The sequence below is a fragment of the Phyllopteryx taeniolatus genome, chromosome 11, assembly GCF_024500385.1.
Source record: "Phyllopteryx taeniolatus isolate TA_2022b chromosome 11, UOR_Ptae_1.2, whole genome shotgun sequence".
Lineage (NCBI taxonomy): Eukaryota > Metazoa > Chordata > Actinopteri > Syngnathiformes > Syngnathidae > Phyllopteryx > Phyllopteryx taeniolatus.
The window spans coordinates 28,687,725-28,714,495 of NC_084512.1; the positions used below are offsets into that span (position 1 = coordinate 28,687,725).

General features: G+C 46.9%; 1 protein-coding gene and 1 long non-coding RNA gene across 5 annotated transcripts in view; both read left to right on the forward strand.

The window, feature by feature from the left end:
• Positions 1–8,859: 8,859 nt before the first annotated feature.
• LOC133486111 (uncharacterized) lies at positions 8,860–14,300 on the forward strand. 3 transcript variants are annotated; one of them, XR_009790923.1, is made up of 3 exons: positions 8,860–8,911; positions 9,303–9,319; positions 12,923–14,300. It is a non-coding gene; the product is annotated as an uncharacterized LOC133486111 (long non-coding RNA). The 3 variants fall into 3 exon arrangements; XR_009790922.1 differs by lacking the exon at positions 8,860–8,911 and having other exon boundaries at positions 8,937–9,319; XR_009790921.1 differs by lacking the exons at positions 8,860–8,911; positions 9,303–9,319 and adding an exon at positions 11,699–12,309.
• Positions 14,301–15,282: 982 nt separating this feature from the next.
• The window catches only part of LOC133486085 (spectrin beta chain, non-erythrocytic 1-like), a 75,250-nt gene continuing 63,761 nt past the window's right edge, over positions 15,283–26,771 (forward strand). The window contains exons 1-2 of one of the 2 annotated variants that reach the window (XM_061790722.1): positions 15,283–15,610; positions 16,075–16,302. The gene's annotated coding sequence lies outside the window, so the exon portion shown is untranslated. The remainder of the gene's footprint in view (positions 15,611–16,074; positions 16,303–26,771) is intronic. The other variant, XM_061790723.1, reaches the window with a different exon arrangement.

Sequence of the window (26,771 nt, forward strand, 5' to 3'; positions counted from 1 at the left end):
GGCAAAGCGCGTGAGGCGGTCGAACCCGATGGGAAATTGCCGAGCGATAAACACGAAGGCTCATTTTCAATCTGTCTCGGCGGCCGTTCTCTCTCTCGCGCCGGCTCCAAACCCGGAAATGTCTTTTTTGGCGCCAGGGGAAGCATTTCGTGAAAACAGTCGCCGAACTGCGGCGTCGCCCGCTGCGCCGTGCCCTCGCGTGTGGCCAAGGAGAACCGACAAAACCAAATGATCAGTGACTTCCAGTGGAAAGTTTCCAATTTGGAATATTTGCCAAATTCCCCAGCTTTGCTTCCCATGGAAAGTTTTCCAGGAATGTTTTCCAAAGTCAAGTTGCCAGTGTTCCTCCAGACGGCAGGTTTTAGCCTTTGACATGCGATTCCTTGCAAATGTTTCCCTTCTGACGCTGATCGAAAGCAACACGTCCTCCTCCCGGGTCGCGGGGTCGCGCCTTCACCTTCCGATGTTCCGCGCAGAGGTCAAAGAATTCTTGGAAAAGTTGGCGTGAGGAGCCGTGACAGACGGTCTGCCGGCGTGACGCGTCTCCTCAAGCGAACGCCGCCGCTCGCGTATTCTTCCACCTCCCCGAATGACCTCTGTCGTCTCCGCTTTGAAGGTGGCGTGCCGGCGGTGGTCCCGCGGGACGGACGGACGCCGGCGAAGGTAAGAAGCGCGCGTGCGGGGTCGTGCGCCGCATTTCCAACCGACTCTTATCGAATATGACAGCACGCTCGCACACGCCGTGATCACGTGGCGCCGGACCGCGCTGGCTCGTACCGTCTACCTGGGAGCGAGGACTTCCTGTCAAAGTGAGCCGAAGAATTGACCGGTGCAAGGAAAACTCAAAACAAGTCACAGTGGAACGTATTTTGCAGGCGACTTTGTTGCGGTCAAAACGGACGGCGGACACGAACGCCATCAGCGGCGCCTTTGGAATTCTTTTGAAAATTCAGCCCCCCCCCCCCCCGAAGCCACGTGAAATCCGCTCGACCCGCAAACGAGTCTCAGGAAGCCGTGCCCGAAAACGTTTTGTTTTGTGGCTGCCAAGGCGAATGTCTCTCGGTCGCAACGACGGGAAAAACATGTTTTCAAAATAGATAGCCCCCAAAGTCCGTGTAACTTGGCAACATGACATTTTGGTGCATTTGGTGCTCTGCCTTAAGTTGACCCACAAAACAAGGGTCAACTAGTCGACTATTTTGGCCCGATGACGCTTGGTAGCGACGCGACAGGAATCTTTTCCGATTCGGCACCCGAAGACACTTTCACTTAGCAACATCAAGTTTGGTTGTCACGGCCACCGTTGCCACCGTTGCCACCGTTGCCTTGAAGGAGGAGCTGACTTACTCGAGCTTCAAAGTAACTCAGTTACTTGCCTGATTACTTGATTTCAAAAGTAACAAAGTTAGAAAAAAAGTCACTTTTTAGTTACGATCAGCAGCTGCCAAGTGGCAGGAATATCACCCAAAAGCATTTGCTTGACCGTGCCCGTCACCTGGTAACGTGCGCCACACACGTTACAGTATGATGTCATCAACATCAGCCAAGAACTGAGCAATTCGTGAAGTTGAAGTGACAAGCACGGCTTCCGCAGTACACTTCCCGAAAGACGCTTAACTGATAGATGCCGATTGTGGTCCACCGAGGCAAGACCTGCGCGCGCGCGCACGCCATCGTCATTTTGGCGCCATGAGAAGATTGCGCAACTGTCGAACTAGCAAAGCGTTACGCGTCGCCGGCCGCGTCCACCGTGAGCAGGCCCACCCAAAAGTGTCAGCGAGTCCCGCCTGAAAGACACCAGACGTCCGCCATCTGGCTCGCTTGCCTGAGAGATTTTCCTACCAAACCGGAAGTACCAATACTAATACGAGAGACGGACGGGCGTTTTCCGTTCCCGTGGTTTACGTGCGGCCAAGTTCCACGACTCGCCGTAAGACGTCCCGGATTTCCTCCCGACTCCGTCCGCCCCCGTCGAAGGCCCGTCGGTGCTTTCCTTCTTATTACGTTTCTCATTACGCCGCCAGCGTTCCATGAACAAAAAAGTCAAACTAAGTCAGGCTGACTCGTCGCCCGCTTTGAGGTCACGTAGAGTTTAGGGCTAATAATAGAACCGCATGTTCCAGACAAACCCCCCCACGCCACGCTAGGCTCCGCCCACAGCGCGCCACACACGTGCGACATGCGCACACACTGCAACGGAGGCGTCATCGGCGCAGCGTGCGAGGGGGGGCGGGGCGGGGCGGGGCCGGTGGGGGGGTGGCGGAAACGTCAGGTCGAGTCGCCGCAAACGCCGCGGGCGCAGAAGCGTCCGTTGCGAATCAAAACATTGGCTGCATTCATTCTGGGATGTTTATCCAACACGCACGCACGTCTGCGCTCACCCACTGACCTACATTGATGCGAGTGCGCGTTGACTCCTTGTGAATGAGCGAGCGAAAGCACATTTTTGTTGTTGCTGGAGGAGGAGGAGGAGGAGGAGGAAGAAGAGGAGGAGGAGGAGGAGGAAGAAGAGGAGGAGGAAGTCCTTGAGTCAAGTCAGCCGGACTGAACTACCAATTGTCAAAGGGACAGATGGGACAACCCATTTAGTTCCTCGAGATGGGCTGCAAAAAAAAGAAAGAAGTTACAATTTGTTGGTAAATTCACGTTTTTAAAATTGTGTACATATGATATTTTTTGTATTATTTCCAATGTAATTCTAAGCGCTTTCTGCTTAGCTGAGTGCTAAACGAACGACGGAAAAAACGCCATAGATATGCAAGTGAATTTCTTCAGCGTCACGGAGTTATAACGCCGACAGATCGATCAGACGGCCGATTTCATCGGCTGATATTTTCAGTCTTTTTAAACATGGAGACATGACAACATAAGACGAAGATAATGACATTCAAACACTAAAAAAAAAAAAAAAAGGGCAACAATCACACAACCGTTGCCGATTTTACTCTCTGTTGTAAAGTTCAACAAATAATATTGGAAAACAATCAAATATGCTTCCTGTCATTTATATCTTGACTGTTACTGTTTAAAGAGCAGTTAAGTGAAATCTGATCGTTTCACCTGCTGACAAATGTTCCTATGACGTCATACCCGCTGACATCACTGTCGATGTGGCGGCGCTGACCGTAACCCGGGCGACGGCGGCCCACCGCACGTTAGTTTCACTCCGCGCCGTAAAACTGAATTGCACGCGCGCCACCGCTGCAAACGGTCCGCGGTCGCGTGCGGCCGGCGGCCATCGCGTCCCTCTGCCGACGCTTGATTTTAAACGGCAAGGGTGAGCGGCCGATGCGTCCGGGCCGCTGGTGAGCGAGCTAGCTAGCCCGCGCCCACCTCGTAAAGTCCGGGCCTTTTTATACTCGACGACGCCCGCATTGCATCACGTGACCGACGCATTGGCCAGCGCGGCTCCTCTCCAGCACCGGCTGCCCTCGTGTCTTCCCTCACGACATCCATCGACCTTCTCTTTCCTCTTCCTCTCGCTCTCCTGCCTGGCAGCTCCACCCTCATCATCCTTCTCCCAATGTACTCACTCTCGCGTGTCCAAACCATCCGAGTCTGCTCTCTCTTAACTTTGTCTCCGAAACATCGAACCTCGGCCGTCCGTCTGATGAGCTCATTTCTAATCGTATCCAACCCGCTCACTCCTCGAGCGCGAACCTCAACATCTTCATTTGCTCTGCTCCCTGTCGTCTCTTCAGTGCCACCGTCTCTACTCCGTCCATCATGGCCGGCCTCGCCACTGTCTTCTAAACTTTGCCCTTCATCCTAGCAGAGGCTCTTCTGTCACGTGACACACCTGACGCCTTCCTCCCGCCGTTCCAACCTGCTCGGACCCGTTTCTTCACTTCCTGACCACACTCACCGTTGCTCTGGACGGTGGACCCCAAGTATTTCAGGTCCTCCACCCTCGCTATCCCTTCTCCCTGTCGCCTCACTTCTGCCCACCCCCCCCCCACACCCCTCTCCTTCATGCACGTATATTCTGTCCGTCTTCGGCTAATCTTCATTCCTCTGCTCTCCACCTTTTCTAACTGCTCCCTGGATGTGTCTGAGTCGAACAAATGATCAAATCCAATTAAAGCTTTTGGATGTTTTTTTTTTTCCCATTGACTTGACCCGTTTTATTTGCCACTGCGCGTTGCGGACAAACTTCTTGTTCCCAGTAAAATATTTAGCAAATATCATATGTCGAGTCACTGTCAACGGCAACTTCGGTCTGCCGTGGTTGGTTGCACCGGTGCTACTCGTGCAAAAAGTTAGTGTAAGTTGTGTCGCCACCTAGGCTGGAATTCAGTATTAGAGAACAGGAGCGCCTCTTCGGTATGACGGAGGCTGCCTCTTTCTCGCGTGTGAACATTTGAAGAAGTTGTTTTGAAGAAGCGGCTCAGAAAATGGATGGATGGAGGAATTATTGTATGATTTTTCTGCTACAAAAACACAATCCGTTTAGTTTTTTTTTTACAAACGCGAGGCAAGGGGCCGCGCTCCATCGACTCATCGGTACATTTCATTCATTCCGCGGCGTCATTTCCACGACACCACCGAGTGGGCCAGCGCAGGAATCGCTACAGTAGTCCCTAAATATAAAATATCAACGACTGAAAAATACAGTCAAATGTTAGAGGAGCTGATGGGCTTAATCAGCATTGTATCATCTCCTCTAGTAATGTTTTGGGCTATTTTTTTTCCCATTCATCCAGGTCATTTCCTTCTCAGGGCATCCAATCGATGGCAACCGGACTTTGGTTCGTCTTCGATGTTTAGCCTCTCGTCCGAGCAGGCTTCATCAGTTCATGCAAAAAGACTGTTAGGACGCACTCGCCAGTGTTGGTGTGGGGGGAACTCAAGTTGGAGCAGAAATAGTTGAGTTTTCCACACACCAACACTGGCGAGCGCGTCCTAACTCAACCTTGTCGGATGAGCCGATGAAGCCTGTCCGGGTGGGAGGCCAAACAGAACAGTCCGCCTGCCAACGGTTCAATGCCCTCACGCCAAAAAAGAGTCACATTCTCGAGCTTTAAGTCAGTGAGGCTTGAAGATTTCCAGCTCCGGAACACCTCGTTCGCCGGCGTGACGTCTCCGTCTCGTGCGCGTCGCCGGGGGTGCTCGTCTTGGCGGTCGGCAACGCAGACGCGGAATGGGCGCCTCGTGGGCCGCCGTCCGGCTTTAATCCAAAGTAGATTAATGGGTCAGTTTAGTCAAGTTCACGCAGGGTTCAATGGAAGGTTCACGCAGAGTTCAGCTCAGCAAATACGCACGCGCGCGCGCGCACACGCGAGGACGGCGACGAGGCGCAATCGCTCGGCCGGAAAACTGAACAGGGAACAACCGCGCTAACGAGGTAACGCGTGACATGGAAAGCATCGAAACCAAGATAACGCAACGCCAAATACACGCAGTCAAGCGTCAACACGAATACAAACATGAAACCCTGCAAAGTAGACAACGGAAAACAAACAAATACACGCACTCAACCGTGATCAACGCACACACATACAAACATGACACTGAAATAAAAAAACGGAAAGTAGAACTTTTAAACCATGAAAGTAAGGTACAAGTCAAACAAGTTAGACTTCAAACATGGCAACCATAAAACCACAACACAAACGGATTGAAAGATTGAACGATGATACGATTCAGTAATTGTTTTGGGTTTTCAATTCGTTGATGAATCGGATTCCAAACACATTTTGTCATTTCCACCCTTTTACTGAAAAGCCGAACAAATTTCAACAAAAATTCCAATTGACATAAGTTACGGTCCGTAACGTCTGTCAGAAAATGTTGATCATTGTTTTCCAAAGTCAAAGCAGATATTTGCAAATGTCTTATTTTGGCGGAAGAACAAAATAAAAATAAATAATAATCAGTCTGCAAACATGGAGGACGACAGAAATTGGAGAATATTTACTGTTGAAACAATTTGGCCATTTTACGTTAAACAAGGTCTCTAAACAATCGATTATCAGAATAGTGGTCGATTCATTTGATAATGGATTAGTTGTCGATTCATTGATTCATTAATCATACGAGTATGAACACACTCGTATCTCAAGGCGCCGCTGTCGAAACGTGAAAAAAAAAACCAAAAACCACTTGAGAGCCATTGACGCATGAACACGCGACACCAATAGAACCGCTGAACCCGAAAAAAATGGAACACAAATAAAAGCAATGAAAACACGACACAAAAAGGGAACGTGACGACGACAACATTGAACCACGGCAACGGAGCACAAGCGGACACACAACACTTACGCGAGATCTCAAATAGAAACGCGATGACAACAGAACTCCAAGTGCAGCGAGTACGGCATGAAAATGGAACCGTGAAAACAACACACTGTAAATTGAAGCGTTCGACTGCGGACACGCGACACGAATGCAAACGTGAAGACAAAACCCGAGGAGAGCCGCTGACGTGCGCGCGCAACACCAATCGGCGCCAACGAAGCGTGGAAATAGGACCGACGAAACAAAAGAACACAAACAAATAGAAACGCGATGACTTGACAAGTTGATTAAGCAATGTGAATACATTGGACACGTTCATGTATCCTTTATTTAAATGTATTTCCAAATGTATTTCATTTCAAAACGACAGCTCATTTTAGCAGGATATAAAACCATCCAACATTGTTTGGCGAACGCGTGCGTGTGATCACAGCTAGCATCAAGACCGTCAGCGTTATGGGCTAGCTCACTAGCTAGCTATGCTAGGTTTAACCGCTAAGATGGCCGACGCTAGAACGGAGTTGGAGTCGGACTACTCGTGTTTGCGGTTACTCTAACGAGTGTTTTCACCGCAGAACGTGTTCTGGGAAAAGTACGGAAGCTACGGACGTGAATTATGAACTAATATTTGTTTTTGTTCAGCCCGCGGTAGCTAAAGAGGAAGAAAGGAACGTCGCCACCGCAGTCATAAAGATTTACGCGATCCGAAAAGATGGACGTGACGAGCCGCAGGATGTGGGAATTGTGATGGAGGGTGTTCAAGTCCGCAACGACGCTGGCGGCAAAATGACGTTATTTGAGACTAATTAGAGTCATTGGAGTTGGACTGATGTGAATCCATTTAGTGGACTTCTTCTACTTTGGCTGTATTTGATGAAAACGGGTTCGGCTGACTCGATGATATCACATGACACGCAAGTTGCGCAAATCAAATGGATGGAAAACCTGCCCAAAAAGTATTTGTGTTCACCCAATGAGTCAACAGCAGACTGTGGGCTATAGGACACTCATTAACATAACATGTTGCCATGAGCCACCGAGCGGCCCCCGCCTGACATTTGTCGCATGACCCCCCCCGACCCCCCTGACCCCCCGACCCCACTCCGCTCCCCTCCCCACCCCGCCGAGCCCGACGCTGAATTTAACCGAAAGCCACGCAAGTTTGCAATTCATCTCAATTACATAATCCCGCCCCCGCAGTCTCTCCGCCCATGACCTGGAAACCGGGCCGGGTGAGGACTCTGAGCCCTTCTCAAGCCACGCTTGGACCAAACTGTGCGGCACAGTCCAAAGGTAAGCAGAGCTGCAATTAGTTTGGCTGGATGCGCGGATTAGCATTAGCTGACGGCGTTAGCTTCCGAAAAGTGAAAGTGTCCCGTGAACCGGATGGAATGGGGTCATGTGTGCTCGGTGGCGTCCGCTGTACGCGCACCTATGAAGCGCTGCCTCCGCCAAAGAAAAGAGAAACCATCTTTTCCTGTGGGTAGTTGGGTTCGGGGAGAGTGACAGTCACATTGTGTGCGTATACATACACACGTGCGTAATGTGCGCGCGCGCTTCCGTTCATCCTCTGTGCTCAGCTGTGTGCGCGCATTTCCACTCGGTTGAACCTTCTGTTCGGCGCGCAGTCGCGTTTTTAGGTCGCGGTGTTCTTTCTGCTCCACACACACGCGGTTACGCAGCGACGTCAGGGGACGTCGCCGCGCGCTGGGAGGCGCTTTGGCTGGGTGGGGGGGTTGCTGTGCGCGCGCGCGCCGCCGCAGGGCTCAAAGCTTCCACTGCTGCGTAACATGTCGAGTCCTTTTAGTAATGTCACCCCACACCGCACGCGCACGCACACACACACACACACACGTCAACGCTGTGGAAGAAAAAAAAAGGCAACTTTGGTCTTGAGCTGACACTTCCCGCCATGTTTATTTCAGTGACGTGATTTCAAAGTAAATGTTCCTTTTTGAAATCTCTGTTGCTATTCTGTTTTCTCTCCGTCTGCACATACGCGCTTACGCTTTACATTTGGAATTGTAGACGTTCACTTCGTGTCGTCATCGACGATGATGCGTTACCACGACGACGCCTGTTTGACCGGCGGCCAGCTGACGCAGCTCGGGTGGAGACGCGCTGCCATCTAGAGGCGAGATGAAGAAGTGACATCATCGAGAATTGCGAAGCAACTCCATTACATCATCGTTAATGATTCATCCAAAATAAACAGAGTTAAAAGAGTTAATAGAATAAGAAGCATATAGGCGACATTTGACATAAGGCAGTTTTGTTTTTTGAGGGGGTCCTATGACACCAAAGCTAAATGACGTCATAGTTTGCATCATGAAATGAATTTGCAAAGCATTTCAAGACACCTTTTTCCAACGCACAAATCTTTCACCGTTTTGCTCGATACATCAACTTCAATCTATGACGTCATAGTTTGGTGTAGTTTGACATGTTCGGCGTCACGATTGAGTCTCGTGTAGCGGACATGTTTGTAGTTTGGAAGGACTGCAAAGAGCATCGGCGCTGGAGGGCGCTGTGACGCACATAGCGGAGTGGGGGGGATCAGACCTCGCCCTCCTCTTCCTCCTCTCTTCCATTTTTTTTCCATTTCCTGTGGAAATGTCAACAGGAAGTCAGCTGCTGTCTGTTGACTTTGAAGTCTTTGAACACGTTCAAGGTGCGTGCGTGACTTGATCCGCTTCTTAATTTAGTATTTTTCAGTCATTCGAAGTGCTCGAAGTGCTAGAGGACTCGGCATCTTTTTGCACAATTGTCAAAAAAAGAAATTAATTGTACCGGCATTACCAGATAACGAGCAACCCTTTATTGCTCAGTGACTGTTTCTTTTTTTTTTTTTTTTTTTTTTTGTCAATGTCTTTGTGTTTCTAAAGTGTTTCTTTGTGTTTCTGTTGTCGTACTCGAGCGGCTCCAACTACCGGAGACAAATTCCTTGTGTGTTTTTTGGACATACTTGGCAAATAAAGAGGATTCTGGTTCGGATTCTGATCAAACGTTGTTGTTGCTGAGGAGAAACGTTTGAGTGTTGTTGGTGTTGTTGTTTTTCGCAGCTGTTTGCTTCCGGATGGTGAGTTCAGCTCTTTTTTTTTTTCTTCTTGATCTCAACTTTGCCGGTGAGCGTTCGGCTGACGTGACGTCATCGCTCGCCGGCCCGCGTGACGCAGCACCCGCACCTGCCGCCAGATGGCGCAACTGCGGCTGGGTGACGTCACTCGTTTTCAAGCCTCCATTTGCGGTGTTTGATTTGAACAAGTCGCCGCAACACTCGACGACGTGGCAGCGTCTGTTAGCATCTGTTAGCAGTCTCTCTGTTCGGCCACCATTTTGTATTCACTCAGACAATAGTCCATAAATCAATACGAGTACTAGTAGTCGGTTATTCAATAAGAATAGTCCACTTCTTGCGGTCAGGGTTAGCGCAGCGACAGTATCGATAGCGATACGAAGCGCTTCAGTTTTGCGCCGCCTCGGTCCGAACATTGGAGGGCACCTCGGAAAAGACGAAGACGACGTGACGCCGCGCCGATACTGGAAGTCGGGACTCGGACTTGCTCGGTGAAATGCTCCGATACGACGCACCGTGACCGCCGATACTTAGCCACTGCGCGTGCCCTTTCCATTGCGCCCTCTAGTGTTCACGCTGCGGCGCCGCGTAACTGAAGTGCCTTGTGTGACGCTGGGAAGACAAAAGTCCTTGAACTTCATTGGAACATTCGAACTAACTACGAACATTCCATTGGATTAATTTCACGTCAAAGAGGGCAAAATGATGTGAGTTTATCACACTTCAATCGTCAAACGTTAAGTACAATGTATCTGCCTGTCTGAGCATTTGTCCAAGTAGCATTCAGTTTGATTTCATTTGATTTCAGTACATAAAAGGAAAAAAAGCAGACATTTGCTAACATGAAAACATAACATTTGAATGGAAAAACAGTAGAGAAGAAGAAGAAATGTTGTTTTGTGCCCACTTTTGGCAGGAAAATCATTTCCTCTCACATTCAAATGTCCCTTTTAGCAAAGAAATCACCTCTTTGAAATGATTCTTTCAACCTATTTTGCAGATCATGGTCTTAATTCCGAATTTCACATGATTTCATATGCTTGATTTGATCAATTTCTTAAAAGAATGAATTGAGCTCACCTCAACTCTTTTGTTTCTTTATTGCAGTTGTTCCTCAACTTAACGCCTTTTGCTACAATATTCATTTCCATCACTTTGCTTCTAAATCTTATTTGACCTCCCTTTCAAACTCTAGTTGCTTACAATATATATTGGTAAGATACTTTCATTCGTTATGTACATTGTAATATTAAAACATCGACTTCATCATGGAATTTCAGTAGCCTCTATTTTCTAAATACTGGGTTAGCGGGCAAAATGTTTTGTCGAGCTCTTTTCTGTCAAATATCTGTTTGTGCATTTTGTTCCTGTCGATGGCGCCTTCCCTCTACGGTGACCTCACTTCCTGCCGGGCCTGGGAACCAGCTGGGGGCGAAGGGAGGCCAAGGGGCGCTGGGGGTTCATGGATGGAATCATGGCGGAAAAGAAGCTTCTTTTTTTCTTTTTTTTTTTTCTTCACAAAACTTTTCCGTGTCAGCAATCAAGTTGAAACTTGAATTAAGAAGAAAAAAAAAAACATATTTTGTGCGTATGAAAGAATGAGGCTTGAGTGTAAATATGATGATGATGATGATTAGTAATAATCTGCTCTTTCTGTTTGATGTTGTTGACACAAAAATAACACATTAGATTAAAGCCGACAAACATTTATTGCCAGCTGTGTGTGTGTGTGTGCGTGCGCGCGCGCATGTACGGGCAGTCTAGCGGGTCAAGCTGACCAGAGGTTGCGCGTGGACCAATCAGAGAGGAGAAAGTAGGCTAGCGGCTGGCGGGGCGCCGCTAACGCCGAGCGGCCTCAAAGCGCTCGATGCGACGCCGTTATGCTGATGTGACCCTGATCCTCGCCAATCTCCTATAATCTACACGCACACGCGCATCACAAAATGGCAGCCCTCACCACAGTGGAAGCTTTTTCTTTTCCCATCATGCCGTGCGTTCAGGAAGCCTTGGCTCGGCGAGGCGGGCAGTCCAGTCGCATCACGAGGACGTCGTTCGCTAACGAGCGGTCGCTGTCGGCCTTGGAGATGAGCGGCTTCGGCACCCGCTACTGAAGACCAATCGCTACCTGTGTGACAGGTCGCCTTTCGGCCACTCGTGTGCCTTCACTTCCTAGTGGACTTCCTGTTTGACTTCCTTTTATGTCACTTCCTGTTGTTTGACTTCCTGTTATTTCACTTCCTGTTGTTTGACTCCGTTATTTCACTTTCTGTTGGTTGACTTCCTGTTGTTTGACTTCCTGTTATTTCACTTCCTGTTGTTTGACTTCCTGCTATTTCACTTCCTGTTGTTTGACTTCAACTTCCTGTTGTTTGACTTCCTGCTATTTCACTTCCTGTTGTTTGACTTCCTGTGGTTCGACTTCCTGTGGTTCGACTTCCTGTTGTTCGACTTCCTGTTGTTTCACTTCCTGTTATTTCACTTCCTGTTGTTTGACTTCCTGTTATTTCACTTCCTGCTGTTTGGCTTCCTGTTAGTTCCACATGCTTCTGTTCATCATCTCCACCTGAGTTCGTCTCCTCAGTTTCTGACTTCCTGTCACATGACCACACACAAACACACACACACACAGTCACGTTTGTAACAACATACAGTCATGACATCATTAAATAGATTCAAAAAGAAACCCACCGCATCCACGAATGGCCATGGTGCTGCACCTTCCGGTGTGCCCATCTTGGCCACCTGGGGGCAGTATAAGACAGACAGTGTACTGTGTACATGGAGACATCTCCTTACAGCTCCTCAGTACAGCACTAATATTAAGTCGTTCTACACAGACGATAATATATAGTAAGATATGACTGTGTGTACCGTTCTGTTGTCTGTCTACATGTTGTCCCAAAAACTGTTGCCGTTTGTGTGCAGTGCTCGTATGTCAAAATTTTGCTCACAAGTCAAAGCAACAAGGTCATCCAAAGGATGTAAAAAATCTGGTAAGTCAAGTCACTAGTTTCTCGGCGCCACTTCAGTTTGCGCCAACTTAACACTTTTGATGAAGTGTTGTTTTTTTTTTCAAATGCAAACTGTGTGTGTATACACGCTAACTGTGTGTGTATAAACACTGTGAAGCTACTACGTTAGCGGTGAGTTGAACAACAAGAGTTTGACCAATGGATGTTGGAGTGGGACCTCTTCTGTGAATGTTGCATCTCACCTCCATTTTTTTCTGACCTGTCAAGCTTTCTTTCCTTTTTTCTTTTTTGTATTTTCTTTTGTTTGACTTTTTTCTGTCTTACTTCTTTTTTTTGTCTTTTTCACATTGTTTTTCTTTTTTCCTGTTATTTTTTTCCTTGTTTCTTTCCCGTACTGCGCCTGGAACGGTGCTCGTTTCGTCTTTGTGGGACTGATGAGGGTTGTGCCATTTCATCTCATCTCATCTCATCTAACCTAGCTTTCAGTTCTTCACTCTTGCCTTATTTTTCTTTTCATCCTTTTTTGATTTTTTTGCTTCCTTGTTTTTCTTTTCTATCTTTCTTTTTTTGTAACGTCATTCTTTTGTTTTTTGGGTCATTTTTCATTTTTTTTTTCTCTTTCCTGTTTCCATAGTTGCCGCTGAAACGGCGCCCGCTTCCCCATTGTGGGACCGATTAAGGTTATCTCATCTCATCTCCTCTAACAGAGCCTTGGATGTCCCACAGCCCGTGAATGCGTTGCGAATAACTACGCCGCCATCGTCTTCTCCAATATTTCCGAGCTCATCCGGAGATCTTCATGCGGTCTCAACACCTCCAAATATAACAGCGCCAACAACACGACACGCTCCTCCTCCAGCGCGAGTTGCCACACTGCAAACCGTCACAGGCTTCCGCCCCCGCACCCAAAATCCAGCAGAGCTGACCTCCTCTTTGTCTTCCTCCTCCTCTTCCTCACCCGGCAACAACTTTGGCATCCCGGTGCTGTTACCATGGGGACCAGCCTCTTTCCATCACAAGTGTTTGACACCGAGAAACTCCTCCATGCTGCCAACGCACGCGCGCACACACGCCCACACGCACTGACAGTGGTTGCTGAGCAACAGGTTGACATTCAAACTTTACACAGTTTTCATTCATTTTATCTTTCCAAGTCTTATAGTCAATGTTTGACATATTTTATGTTTATTAGTCATAACTATCACAAAAGTATGGGTTTTTGGTGTGGCAGCAATACGCTTGCGTACAAAAGAAACATACGGACCTTTATAAACGTAGGAAGCGGCTCAACCGGGCCGAGGAGAGGAAGGACCGGACCGGCGGCCAGCGGTCCGAGGTCGTCTTTTCCCGCGAAAGTAAAGTGAGCTTTTCATTCGGGAATCAAGGTCCAAGGGTTTGGAGGAAGACCGGTGAAGAACAGAACCCAAGCTGCTCGAGGTCCAGTGTGAAATATCCACAGTGAGTCATCATTAAATCCAAGGTCACCGCAGCAGTCGAGAGGACTTGATGATTCCTTCTGCTGAAGATCTGTACGGAGATGCGGATTTCATCTTCCGGCAGGACCTGGCCCCTGCCCCGTGCCGTCAGAAGCACCGAAACCTAGTTTGACGCCCATGCCATCACAGCGCTGATCGCCCGATCTAAACCCCATTGAGAATCGATGGCGTATTACCAAGAGGAAAATGAAAAACAAAGAAGAACTCTGGGCTTCCATAACTCCCAGGCGACGCCGCAGGTTGATTGCCTCAATGCCACGGCGCACCGAGGCAGTGATTCGAGCTAAGGGATTCCCAACCAAGTATTGAACGTTAACATATTGTTTTGAAAGTACCATATTTGTTCATGTGACCCTCATTTCTTTCTTTTTTTCTGCAAAAACTAAGACAATGGTCATTTCTTCACAGTATTCTCCTTTTCTGAATTTCTGATTTTGTGGGTTTTATGAGCTGGAAGCCCAAATTATGTAAATACAAACAAATAAATACTTGAAATTGTCGGCCCCTTATCTATAATCTGTGAAAGTTGAACTTTTTGAATGGAATTATGGAACTAAATCAACGTTTTCATGATATTCCATTTTTTTGCAAAGGGTCTGTAATAGCTATCCAATAGCTACATTTGGTGCCTGCGCACCAAAGCCGTGTCCGTGTGTCATCTAGAAAACAAAAAGATGCCCTAAATGTACAACAATTTCATTTGTTTCAATTTTTTTTTAAAATCTCTTTTTGTCCCTTTTCTTTTGTGTATCTTTGTCCTTGTTTCTTTTTTTGGTCTTTTTTTTTTGTCTCTTTTTTGCTTACTTTTTTCTCATCTTTGTTTCTTGTCCGTTTTCTTTTATTTTATGATTGTTTTTTGTCCTTTTTTGTTTTTCTTTTCTTACTTTTGTTTTTGTATTTTTTTCTCTTTCTTTTTTTCTTATTTCCTGCATCCACCATTGCTGCTTAAATGATGCAAATGTCCCCATTGTGGGACTAATCAAGGTTATCTAATCGAATATAAAGGAAACTTGGATGTCCCACAGTCCTTGAATGCATCGCGAGTAACAAAGATGCTATCAAGTTGTAGTGTTGTTTTTCATGTAGTTGTGTTGTTTTAGGCAGAGATGATTTTACTGTGTGTGTGTGTGGGGGGGGGGGGGGACGTCCTGTCCTGTCCTGTGTGTTTTCAAACTTTGTACACATTTCAACTCGGTAACACAAGAGTCAGGAGTTTGCAGCAGAATAATGCGTTGTCATGGCAACCACACACACACGCACGCACGCGCACGCACACAGACACACACACACACAAACACAAACCTTTTCTATTTTCCACCATCAGACTCTTCATCCAATCTCTGCAGGACCCCCTTACCCCCCCCCCCCCCCCCTCTCTCTCTCTCTCTCTCTCTCCCTCCCACCTACCTCTCACTGATTTATTGGCTGTGGGCGCTTGTTTTCCACTCATCGTTGCCCGGACGGGTGGAGACATAGTAGGCTGAAGACAGTCGCTTAAATCTGTGGCGCCCCTTCTCTTTTTGAAGAATACACGTTGATTAGTGAACTGATTTGACCCTATTTAGTTTAAAAAAATAAAGTAAAAACTACAATTGTTTCTCATACATTGAATAAACTAGCCGCCGAATGTGTTGCTGTAGCATAGCAGTAGGAAGCGTAGTTGTAGAAAGTTCACGGAATCTTTAAACAGTCTTAGCTGTTACCGGTGAATAAAAAAAACTGCAACGTATAAACACGTCAAACTGTATTAATCTAAAGTAGTTTAAACTGTGCACATTGCTACGAATTGTGAAGGACGCGGGAGTGATCCGTCATTTAATTCAAAGGTAAGAACACTAGCACGCTGACGTACAGTTTGCTAACAGGTCATGATAGCATTTTTTGCTCACGATGAAAGTGTGTTAAAAGTGACGTTAAATAGTAGTAGTTTAAATGGGTACATATATTCCGTGTTTTATATGATCGTGTTGCGTCAGTGTTGAGGAATTTAGCCTAGCCTTTCTTTGTTTTTTTTGCTAACATTGTTAGCCTTGCGGTGAAGTGTGCTCGTTTGTGTCGACGTTGCGTCACGACGATCACGTGATTCAGTCGTCGTGCAGGGGTCCCCGGCAACACCGCCCATGCGTGACAGCTGGCGGTATTATCAAGCGAACAAAAGCGTGCCTGCATTGTGACGACATTCTCTTTCGGCTTTGATTTGGGACTTTATCTTGTGGATGAATAAAATACCTATCTATATCTAGCTATCTCCTTTTCTCTGGATTTGATGTTTGACTCCTGGTCCTGCCAGGACGGAGGACTTAAGCGCTTGGGCTTGTAACCCGGTGCCGCCCCCCGGTGCTGCCTTGTGTGGGAAGCGAGCGCACCCCACTCTGCAGTCTGGTCCTCGGGAGGAAGAGGAGGAGGAGGAAGAGGAGGAGGCTCGGAGCTTCTGCATTGTTTTCAGCACCACTGGCCCGACCGACCTTCACCAGCACAGCCAGCACAGCCGCCGCGCTTCTGTCGGCCTTGAGGTGAGGTGAGTCCCGAACAGAACCGAACCGAACCGAACCGCTCGCTTTGACTGCGCTGCTGCGTGTCGCGGCTGGCCTCGCGAATGTGCGCGTGCGTGCTTGACTGTTCACGCGCACTGGCGAAGTTGGAGGCGTGTTGGCGCCGAGAGAGGCCGAGGAGGGACGCCCTCTCCCCGGATGAGTGTCCGAGAGCCCCCCCACTTGCCCCCACTTGCCCCCACTTCCCTCCTCGCAATCCGAACCTCCGTGCTGCTCTTCAACTCCAGCTTGAGTGCGTCACAGCAGCATCTTTTCATTTTCCCTCCTGCAGCCTCGCATCAAGGAGGAAGGATGGAGGGGAAGCATGTTGTTGTTTTCATCTGCTGGGTGAGGATGATGATGATGGTGGTGATGAAGATGGTGGTGGTGCAGGCGTGGTCGTGTGTGTGTGTGTGTGTGTGTGTGTGTGTGTGTGTGTGTGTGTGTGACCTTGTGCGCAACACGGGCAATAATGTGGGCAGCACTTTTGTGCATGTCTGAGTTCAGTAGCAGCGTCTTTTTCTTTTTCTTGGTCTTCTTCTTCTTGTTCTCGTTTGGTGCAGACCGGCCCGCCGAGTCCAGAGGCGCTGTTATGTAATCGGATCCGGCCGGACCCACCGCTGCGGTCCCTCCTCCGCCCTCGACGCGCCCTTTCTTTCTTTTTCTTTTTTTCTTCTTTCCTTCAAATTGCTTACTCACAATCACAAACGTGAGCGCTTTGCGATGGTCACGTGTTCCCTTTTCAAGTCACTGATGAGTTTTGTTCCTGCTCCCACATTCTTCACTTCCCTTCTGTCCTCACTTCACCCCCCCCCCCCCCCCCCAAATGCGGGGCCCCCTCCCCCAGCGACAAGTGGCAAACATTTGGCGACGTGTTAGACCTCCAAAGTGAGGCAGTCTGTTGGTCGCTAGGACGTCTGCCGACGCGGAAGCGGAGAACAAATGCTGAGTCGGGGAGAACACGCATCGCGACAATCTTGCGGATTTCGAGCCTGACGCAGCTTCCGCTCCAAGTCGGCCAAGGCCCGATTATCGGATGTCTGTAAAGTTGATCCTGAGTGATTATCCTGTGGTGCGGGCTGCATGAAGAATCATTTTGCCTCCCCGGTCTGCTTGGAAAGCCGTCACGGCTGCCAGTTGTAAATGTAAAGCAACGTTCAGTAATCCCCCGCTATAGTTTTCGAATTGCCTGTATTGAGAAGTTTGAAGTGTAAATGTACCGCAAACTATAATCCCCAAACACTTTATCATTTCAAAGTCATTTTACAACCTTTCCCTTTAATGTAAATAGATTACAGATGATTAGAATAAAAAAAATGAAAAGGAAAATGAAAATCGGTTTCCTCCGCCCTCGAGCCCTGTGGGCCTTTCTGCACTGAAGCCACGCCCCGCTCAACTGCCAACTGCCAATCAAATCCTCTACTGCGACCTGGAAAAATGGATGCCACTTCATCCAACATCATTCTTATGCCTACACATCCCTACTTGGCGGAGGTGCAAAACAAATTCCGCTCAAAGCCTCCGGTGGCTGGAATTTCTCTCACTGGGTCGCCGCAAGACCTCTCCGTGCTGTGACAACGAGGCGCTCTGAATTTGCCATGCCAGTGCGAAGACCCGGTCCACTTGCTGGCTGTCATGTTGGACTTTCATTTTTCATTTTTATTTTTTTCCCCCTTTACCTTGCTCTCTTCCTCTGGGTGGTGTGCACACACTTGCGGCCAATGACGAGGCGCTCTAACGCGACCATGCCAGCGGACTATGTGAAGGGGAGATGCATTTACGGGGTGTTGGCATAGCTCTGAGCCTCGCTAAATGTACTTGACAATCGTGTTACATAATGGCTGATGTGAACATGGGGGCTCAAGTTCTTAATGGTTGAACTCAAAGGTGCGCCACTGCGCCCTATTTGAGCCATGCCCCAAAACATCTGAGAACAAAGTGAGGAAAAACGTGGTGGCGTCACTGGTACTTGGGAGAGGACCTTCATTCAAGTATGGCTTGAGGTATGTTCACGTACCTGCTCACAAGCAGACAACAAAATGTGATGTAGCTTAGCAAGCTGGTGCTAGCACTAATGCTTGTACGTAAACATGCCGGCGTTGTGTCGAATCGTGCTCGAAAGCGTCGGTAAAATTGGTTTGTGCGCGTGAATAAATGTTGACAACGGCGAGCACGGGAGGCGATGCGCCGGTCACAAGACACAATCCTATTGGTCGATGTCAGAGAGTTGTCCTTCATATGTCACACTACATGGAAGATATCCCCCAAAAATCATTTTTTCATTTTGGCATCATACTGTAGGGCCAAATCGTTGGTGGTGGATCATGTCACACTACAGGAAGTTTTGGCGTCCTCGACAAAATATGTGTAGCTATCGGGGCTCAAATCCTGTCGTCTGATCTCGCCATCACTTCAAGTCCGTCAAGTGATTGAGCTCAACGGGAAATGCCAACCGCTGCGATGAGGTTAGCGCCACACAAGCTGACAGTTAGCCTAGCTTCTTTGTGGTCGTCTTCTGTGTTTTCCGTCAGTCCGGACGGAGTACGGCGCACGCTCGAAGGGCGGTTCGAACACGTGTGGCATTTGTGTGAACTCGCTTACGTTTTAAAAATAGACTAAGATGTTCAAAATTGTTGTGTGTGTGTGTTTGAGTCCACATGAGCAGGTTTATTTTCAAAAAGTCTTACTTTTCTTTTTGGGTGTTTCTTCCACACACAAACGTTTTGTGTTCTTAGAAACTGAGCTTATGGAAATACTTTACAAAAGTCTGCTTTTAGTTTTTGTGTTGACAAGCAAAACCTGAACTTTCTCTTGTCTTTCAAGTGTTTCATTTGATCACGTATTTAAAGTTGATTTCAAATCGAACACGACTAATGACGTTCACCATCAAACACGTTCTCAATTTTGATTTAGTACAGACACAAGTGCGATTTAATAACAATCACGATAAGTCATTTTGTCACCATTTTAACCAATGTACACATCTATTATGTCCGCTGCTGTTTTTAAGGCTTCCGATTTGAGACAAAAGTGTTTGCATGTGGACAGAGATTAATAGTAATTTGAAAAAAAGACGGTTGTGTGTGGGCGTAAATTAATTAATTATATATATATATATATATATATATATATTTAAATACCCTGGAGCCTTTTATAACTTTAAAAAAAAAAAATACCCATGAACGTTTTGTGGACGAGACCTTTGCTAATGTAAAGAAGTGCTTATACTTCTTTATTGATTAGATTGAGTAGCTGTCGGTTGATGAGAGATGCAATTGTCTCCTGCCCTGAGGCAGGAAGTGCTCCCAGTTCAGGTCTCAGTTCAGTTCCGTCCCAGTTCAGTTCAGGTCTTCTTTTGCTGGCGTTGACAAAACTGCCGATGGTTCTACATACATACAAGCTTCATATTTGAAATCCTCTCTCGCTTCAACCTGTTGTCAAGTTTGTTTGAGCTGACAACAGTTTTCATGATGTCATGGCTTTTTGATTGGTTGGCCTACGTTTGGGTTATATCTGATGCGTTTACATGACGTGAGGGCATTTTCCCTCCCGCCTGCTTCTTGACTGCAACTTTTATTGTGAGATCCATCCATTTTCTGTAGCGCTTCTCCTCAGGCGGGCCGCGGGCATGCTGGAGCCTGTGCCAGCTATCTTCGGGAACTGGTCGCCAGCCCGTCGCAGGGAACATAGAAACACATTTAGAGTGTTGAATTATCCTAGCATGCATGTTTTTGGGATGTGGGCGGAAACCCGGAGAGAAAACCCACGCAGTCATGGGGAGAACATGCAAACTCCACACAGGCCAGGCCGGGATTTGAACCCCGGTCCTCACAACTGTGAGGCAGATGTGCTAACCGGTCGTCCGCCGTGCCGCCATTTTGAGATCCATGAGTGTTGAAATTGTTTCAAAATAAATCCCATTTTTTGACTTACTCTTTTTAATTTTCGGTCTGGACTAAAGCGGTGTCCTTAAACATAGACCCAGACCAAGTATTTTATTATATTTCTATTAGGGTTAGGAATCTCTGGCACAAGGCTACCTCAGTCCATACCGACAGGGTGATTGAAAAGTAACTTCCGATTTTCAAATACTTCATTTATTCAGATGTTGTAAAAAAAAATTCCTCCATTTTTTTTTTGTGGATGTTCCATGATTAAAGGAGCAAGTCTATTCTACCAAAACCGACGACTTCGGAAGAACTTGAAGGGCGAATACGAGAAGTTCTGTCTTCCATCCCACAAGAGTTCCTTGCGAAATCACTTCATGCGCTTCCCGGGCGGCTTGAGAAACTGCCGGCTCCTGCTGGCGCCCGTGTCCGATTTGAAATCAAACTCCACGCAATGCACCTTCTTCTCGTGTTCATTTCGTGGAAGAATTATAGTTCAGAAAGAAATGACAAGTACTTCAAAATAGGGAGTTACTTTTCAATCACCCGGGAGATACACAGGTTAGGATTCGATTAAAAAAAACAATATCTTTGAGGGCGGAACGATACGATACGGTTCAATACTGGATCGATACGATTATTCGATACGATTCAACTTGGTGCAGAAACAATGTAATAGTTAACCGGACTTGAGATAAGGTACGTAGCGTGACGTTGCATTCAATGCTTACAACTCCTGGGGGAACGTGACTTGGCTATCGCTGTGACCACCAAAGTAGCTGAACTTCTGAAAAGCTATTTGATGTTGAAATAGTCACACTACAGAGAAATGCAGTTAATGTTTTTGCTCGTAAGCAGAACATTATGGCAACGGCGCACAGCGATTCACTCGTTGGGTGCCGGCATGAGCGAAATGACGTTAAAATCTTTGTGTGTGTGCGTGTGTGTGTGTGAGGAGGACAGAGAGTAATGGCGGCCATGTTGGAATGCACGTGGGAGGAATCTGTGCTCCTCACATAGGAGTCGTTTTTGAAGCGTAACGATTTGAGCACATCATAAATCATCAAAGAGAGGATTTATGATGTGAAATGATGCACAGAAGACCCCCGCAAATAGGAACCGAGTCCTGCTGCAAATGGCACGAAGAAAAAAAAAAAAAAAAAAAAAAGCACAACTGACGTTATGAAGTGCTGCCTTTTTTGTGTTTTGGTTTCATTTTGTCAAATAACAATAATAAAGAATAAAACAGATTCATTTTTAATTAAAATAAAAACATAGGAATTATGAAATCAAACATTCAAACCTTACAACGTTAACATTTACTAATGTTTGATTTGATTTAGAAAAAAAAAAATGCACATTTGGTGAAGAAGTTCGACTCACAACCCAGGCTAAACTTGGCTCCTCCCCCGTCGTAGAAAGAGATGCGTCACTTCAATGAGGTTGGAAAATTGAGGGCGTGTCTTGTTTTTGCAGAAAATAATTTTCTTGCAGTTGTCTGGTTTTGACATGAAATGACATTGCAAAGACCTTTTCAATAAAAGATTACGAAAATGTAAATGGCTTAACTATTATTAGCTTGAATATAGAACCTGAAGTCAAAACTAATTTAATAACACAATTCTCCAAAAAATGGAGACGTCGGCATTTGCGTTTGGACTCTTCAAATGTACGACTTTGACTTGAATTAAAACACGAATCAAAAATGATGACAGCTTGAAACTGCAGACGAGCGAGGGATGGTGGAAGGAGGGAAAGCGGGACGGAGGAAGGGCGATCGGGCGGCGGAGAGCAGTGAGAACGTCCCCCGCGATGATAAAGAGGACGACCAGAAAAAGAGAGCGAGAGAGGCAGGAACCTTCTGGAAAATGTCCAGCAGACAGGAAGTGGACCGGCGTGTGACATCATCATCTGGCCACACCCTTGGAATGCAAGCACACGCGCACACACAGATAACGGTGTGTGTGTGTGTGTGTACAAAGTGAGCTCATGTTTCCGGGGTTACAGCAGAATTCTTTTCGACTCTGAAATCTTTCTCCCCTTTATTACTGACGGGAACAATATTATGTTTGTGTGTGTACATGTATGTGTGTTAGCACTGTGTGTATCTGGTGTTCTGTGTACGTTTCTATATGCTTGTGTGTGTAGACATGCTCGTGCGCGCCTCGCCACCGAGGGATTTGGGTGCGGTCGAGCGGCATCGGACAGGAAATGAGTCGTTAGCCGAAAGTGGACCTCCGACCTCCGCCCGCTCTCCGTCCGAAACAGCAGAACCAGAAGCACAAGTGGAAGTCGTCGTGGTCCGAAACCCGTCCGCTCGTCCTGCGCCGCCTTTGGTTTCTCCCTTTGCGCTTTCCCCTTCCGTCCATATTTTGAGGCCACTGATGCTAAGCTAACAAATTAGCATCCGTTTATTCAACCCGTTGGCCTTTTTGCGGCCGCTTTGCAATTTTTGTCTTTTTTGGGCGGTTCATGTAAGGCTAGCTAACCTGAAGTTGACATTAGCAAAGTGACTTTATTTGTATTTTTCTAAAATGGTAGCCAGAACAAAATGAACGAGGGATTTTCGATGCCACTTTTTTGCAGACCGATACCAGTACGAGTATTCGCTCTTGAGTACTCACCGACAATGAGTACCCCTACCAATAGTACTTTTGATACATAAAATGACAGTTAACACAATGACAGATAATTGTGAACAAAGAGTTCTTTCTTTCTTTCTGGATTTGCTGATGTGTCAAACCGCAGCGCCAACTGCTGGTGAGGAGCACTTACTCAATTTCAAATGTTTTTTGTATCGTACCTTAAGTATCGGCTGTTGGTAATCGGCAGCCTCCGTGATTACCCGATTATCCCATACCTTGCAATAATAAAGTTTGGGGGCGCTAACAAGAGAGGAATTGTTTTTAGCGTTGTGGTGACAACAGAAAAGTCGACGTCATTGACCTTCACCCTAGATCATCATCTTGGTTTGTAAGGCGACACTTGATGCCAGCGTGTGTGTGTGTGTGTGTGTGTGTGTGTGCGCGTGCCACTGACACTCTCATCATCACAGGAAATATGAGTTGGGGCCGGGGGCGCTTCGTGTCCTTGACCAAACGTAAACGACAGACTGTAAAGACATCAAGTGTCACCACGTTCAAACTTTCACACACCAAAGCCGCGGCACTCCCACATCGGGGGACGCATCCGCTATTTATTCGCCTTTCCTACGGAACCCAGTGAAGGCGAAATATTACAGTGACTGCAGTTTCACTCCAATACGAAACAAGCTTTGAAACTGCTTTTTCCAGCATTAACTTGCAGAGAGAATATTTGAAACACTTTGTTCCTCTTGCAAAAAAAAACAAAAAAAAAAAAATCCCTTCTGTCAAAAGGTACGTAAAAACGATCGTTAACTCAGTGACAATTGATTAAATCAATTGACGTGTGTAATTGATTGTCGGTTGATCATTGGACTCCCTTGATAGACTTGATCCTCCATTTTGTCTGGTTGCCATTTTTACACAAGCTGAAAAATGTTTCCCATCCGTGAGCGAAAGTGGCACCGCACACGACGCGCAGGCAGGTGCTGGTGCACCTGCAGTCTTGAGGAATGCATCTGATCCCAGTCTTGGTTTTTTTCAACGCAGATCAGCTGGAAACCGCTCGCACGCACGCACACACGCAGAGCAGATTAGATGTGACTTCCCACAATGCACTGCAGCTCTCGAGCGGAGAAACACGAAAGAATCTGGCTGCAGGCCAGGGTGAAATGGTGGGATGGATCGCCGTGACGACACGCCGACCCTCCGATCCGGACTGTGAGAAGCCCTTTGTTGGCGCGTGCGGACGTGATTTCTTTGAGGACTAAAGGCTGCGAGCAGCTTTTGAGAGGGAGAAAAGTGAGTTTGTTGTTGAATCGTTGAATGTTTTGCACCGATTGGCTGAAATTTTGGAGTGACATCAGCAAGGCAGGGAGAAGGTTCAGATCTGCACGTGTGTGTGTGTGTGTGTGTGTGTGTGATGAGAAAGCTCGAGCGTGGCGGCAGTGGGAAGAAATTGAGGAAGTGAAAATGGTGAGAAACAAGATGAGCATCAGGAAGTCTTGGCGTTCTTCTTCTCCCCATGTTAGCGTCCAAATTTGTCCTCTCTTGGGCGGCGTCCCGCAACCTCGGCCTCCTCCCTTCTCCGTGAGCGTTTGGGAACGGCCTCACGTCACCCCGCAACGTTCGCACAGAGCGAACGCCCAAGGGAGCTTCCTAGCCTATGCCAGTCAAGTAAGAAATAAGTCAAGTCGCTTGTCGTTTATTTGAAAACTAGTCACGAGACGGGTTGGAGAAGTTGCTAAGTGTTTTTGGCTCTGTTGGCAGCCATGTTGTTAGTGTAAGCAGTGCACGTCAGCTAGCGATGATGACTAAATATAGAATTTTGAGGTTGAAACATCCATCCATTTTCCATACCGCTTGTCCTCACGCGGGTCGCGGGCGTGCTGGGGCCTATCCCAGCTGGTTCTGGGCAGGAGGCGGGGTACACCCTGAACCGGTCGCCAGCCAATCGCAGGGCACATACAAACAAACAACCAAAAACGTTGATTGTTTTCCAAAGTAAAAGCAGCTGAAAAAATAGGACTCTGCTTTCATGGAGGATTTCAGAAATTGGAGAATATTTAGTGTTGAGAGGCAAAATTGGAAATTCCGCGCGGCTTCCGAATCCTCTCAGCTGGGCGAGCTCCGCCCACCTCTGAAGGCAACTCGTGTCTTGCCCTTGTATGGACTGTCTTATTGCTTCTTTTTATGCGTCTGTTTGGTAATCCAATGCCCAGTTGTTGGGCATTTTGTTTTTCCGGAGGTCTATATTGGGAACGTACAATCTGAGACGGCAGATGGATTTTTGGTTTTTTTCCCCCACAGATAATTTTCCTCATGTACTACAGTTAGGTCATAGCAGTTTTAACAAATATGACAAAGTGACTTTTTTATTTTAATTTGATTTTGTTATAAGCGAATTCACCATTTTATACGGTAGGGGGAAACTTGCTAGGGGGGAAAAAAACGTTGTATTGCTTATTTGGTATCGGGAGGAGTAAAACAAATTACACAAGGGGGAAAAACAACAAAGTAAATCATCATTTGCCTTTTCTATAAGCGAAGGGGGAAAAAAAAAATCAATGAATCGAATGTTTGACATTTGATTTGAATCAAAATAATCAAACCTTTCACAAAGAGAGCTTGCATTATTCTACACGTTTTTAAAAATGAGTATCTTCATGCTTTTAATGTAGCATCTGCGTGTTGTTGTGCGTGATGTTTCATGGTGCGTAAATCATTGTGAGCGCATGCGTGCACACGAATGTGAGCAGACGACATATTAATGGAAGGTTTATGAAATATAGATTAGCGACCTGAAGCGCTAGCACAGCTTTGTTTCTTTCAATCACTCCTTTTGTTTCATTTGGTTTGGCCCCAAGTTTGATCTCAATCAACAACTATTCGTATAATTCATTTAAAAATTTCCAATCAAACTGTTAAGTTCACTCTACAACTGATGATGATGATGATGATGGTGTCATCTCTTGTCACTTCCTGTTTGTAGATGGCTCATCTTCACCAGCGTGTAATTAACAACGTGCCTTTATGATGATCCCGTCCCCGAACGCCTCGTCGAGTCCAGGAAAAGGAAAGAATGTGCGCGTTTGTTGCTAACGTACACATTGATTCTTGTTTTGGGAGTAAACCGGGCTGTGGCTCGTAATGATGATGTCATTCAAAAAGGGAAAGAGTGCTTTCATCTCATTGTCAATCTTTTGTGCTTTTAGCGTGCGCCGCGGGTTCGATCGAAGCGCCGCGTTACGGCTCGTTTGGTGCCATCCATCCATTTACTTTACCGCTTCGCCTCACTAGGGTCGCGGGTATGCTGGAGCCTATCCCAGCTATCTTTGGGCGGGAGGCGCATTCATCAATATATTGATCCGCGTAACCATAGCAACGGCTACCTGCATTAGCAGAATCCTCAACAGAAACTTTTTCAGAAATAGCTAACAAAAATTTGACTTGGATGCTTAATTTCACACTTGGTTGTTTACTTTTACACTTGGTGGGTGAGCAGACACGCCAGACACAAAACTATTTGGATACAAGACATTAAAAAGTCCATTGAAAGTTGGGTGTCCAGGCTCGCATCATTTTTGCTGCCTGCACTGCGACAGTGTGAGCAGCTGTTCCACTTCCCGGTTCTGGTTCAGGCTTTGCGATACCGTCGGGTCAAATGAGCGGCAGATCGCGGCGGCCTACTTAGCGCCTCCGCAGAGAGGACACGTTGATGGATGACTTGCTTGTCAGCGTCCTAGATTTAACAACACTTTATTTATAAATGTTGAAGATGAGCTACGACTCACCTTGACCACTCGTGATTGCTTCAAACTACTAAGTACAACTCAACATCAAAGATGCTAACGGGTTGGGAAAACAGACCGTTAAGCTAAATGAGCTAACTCTGTTAACTGTATTGAAAATCCATGCCAGCGCTAAACGAAGCTAGTGCAAAGAGAACAGAAGCTACAAATTAAGTGTAAATTACTCTGAAAAACT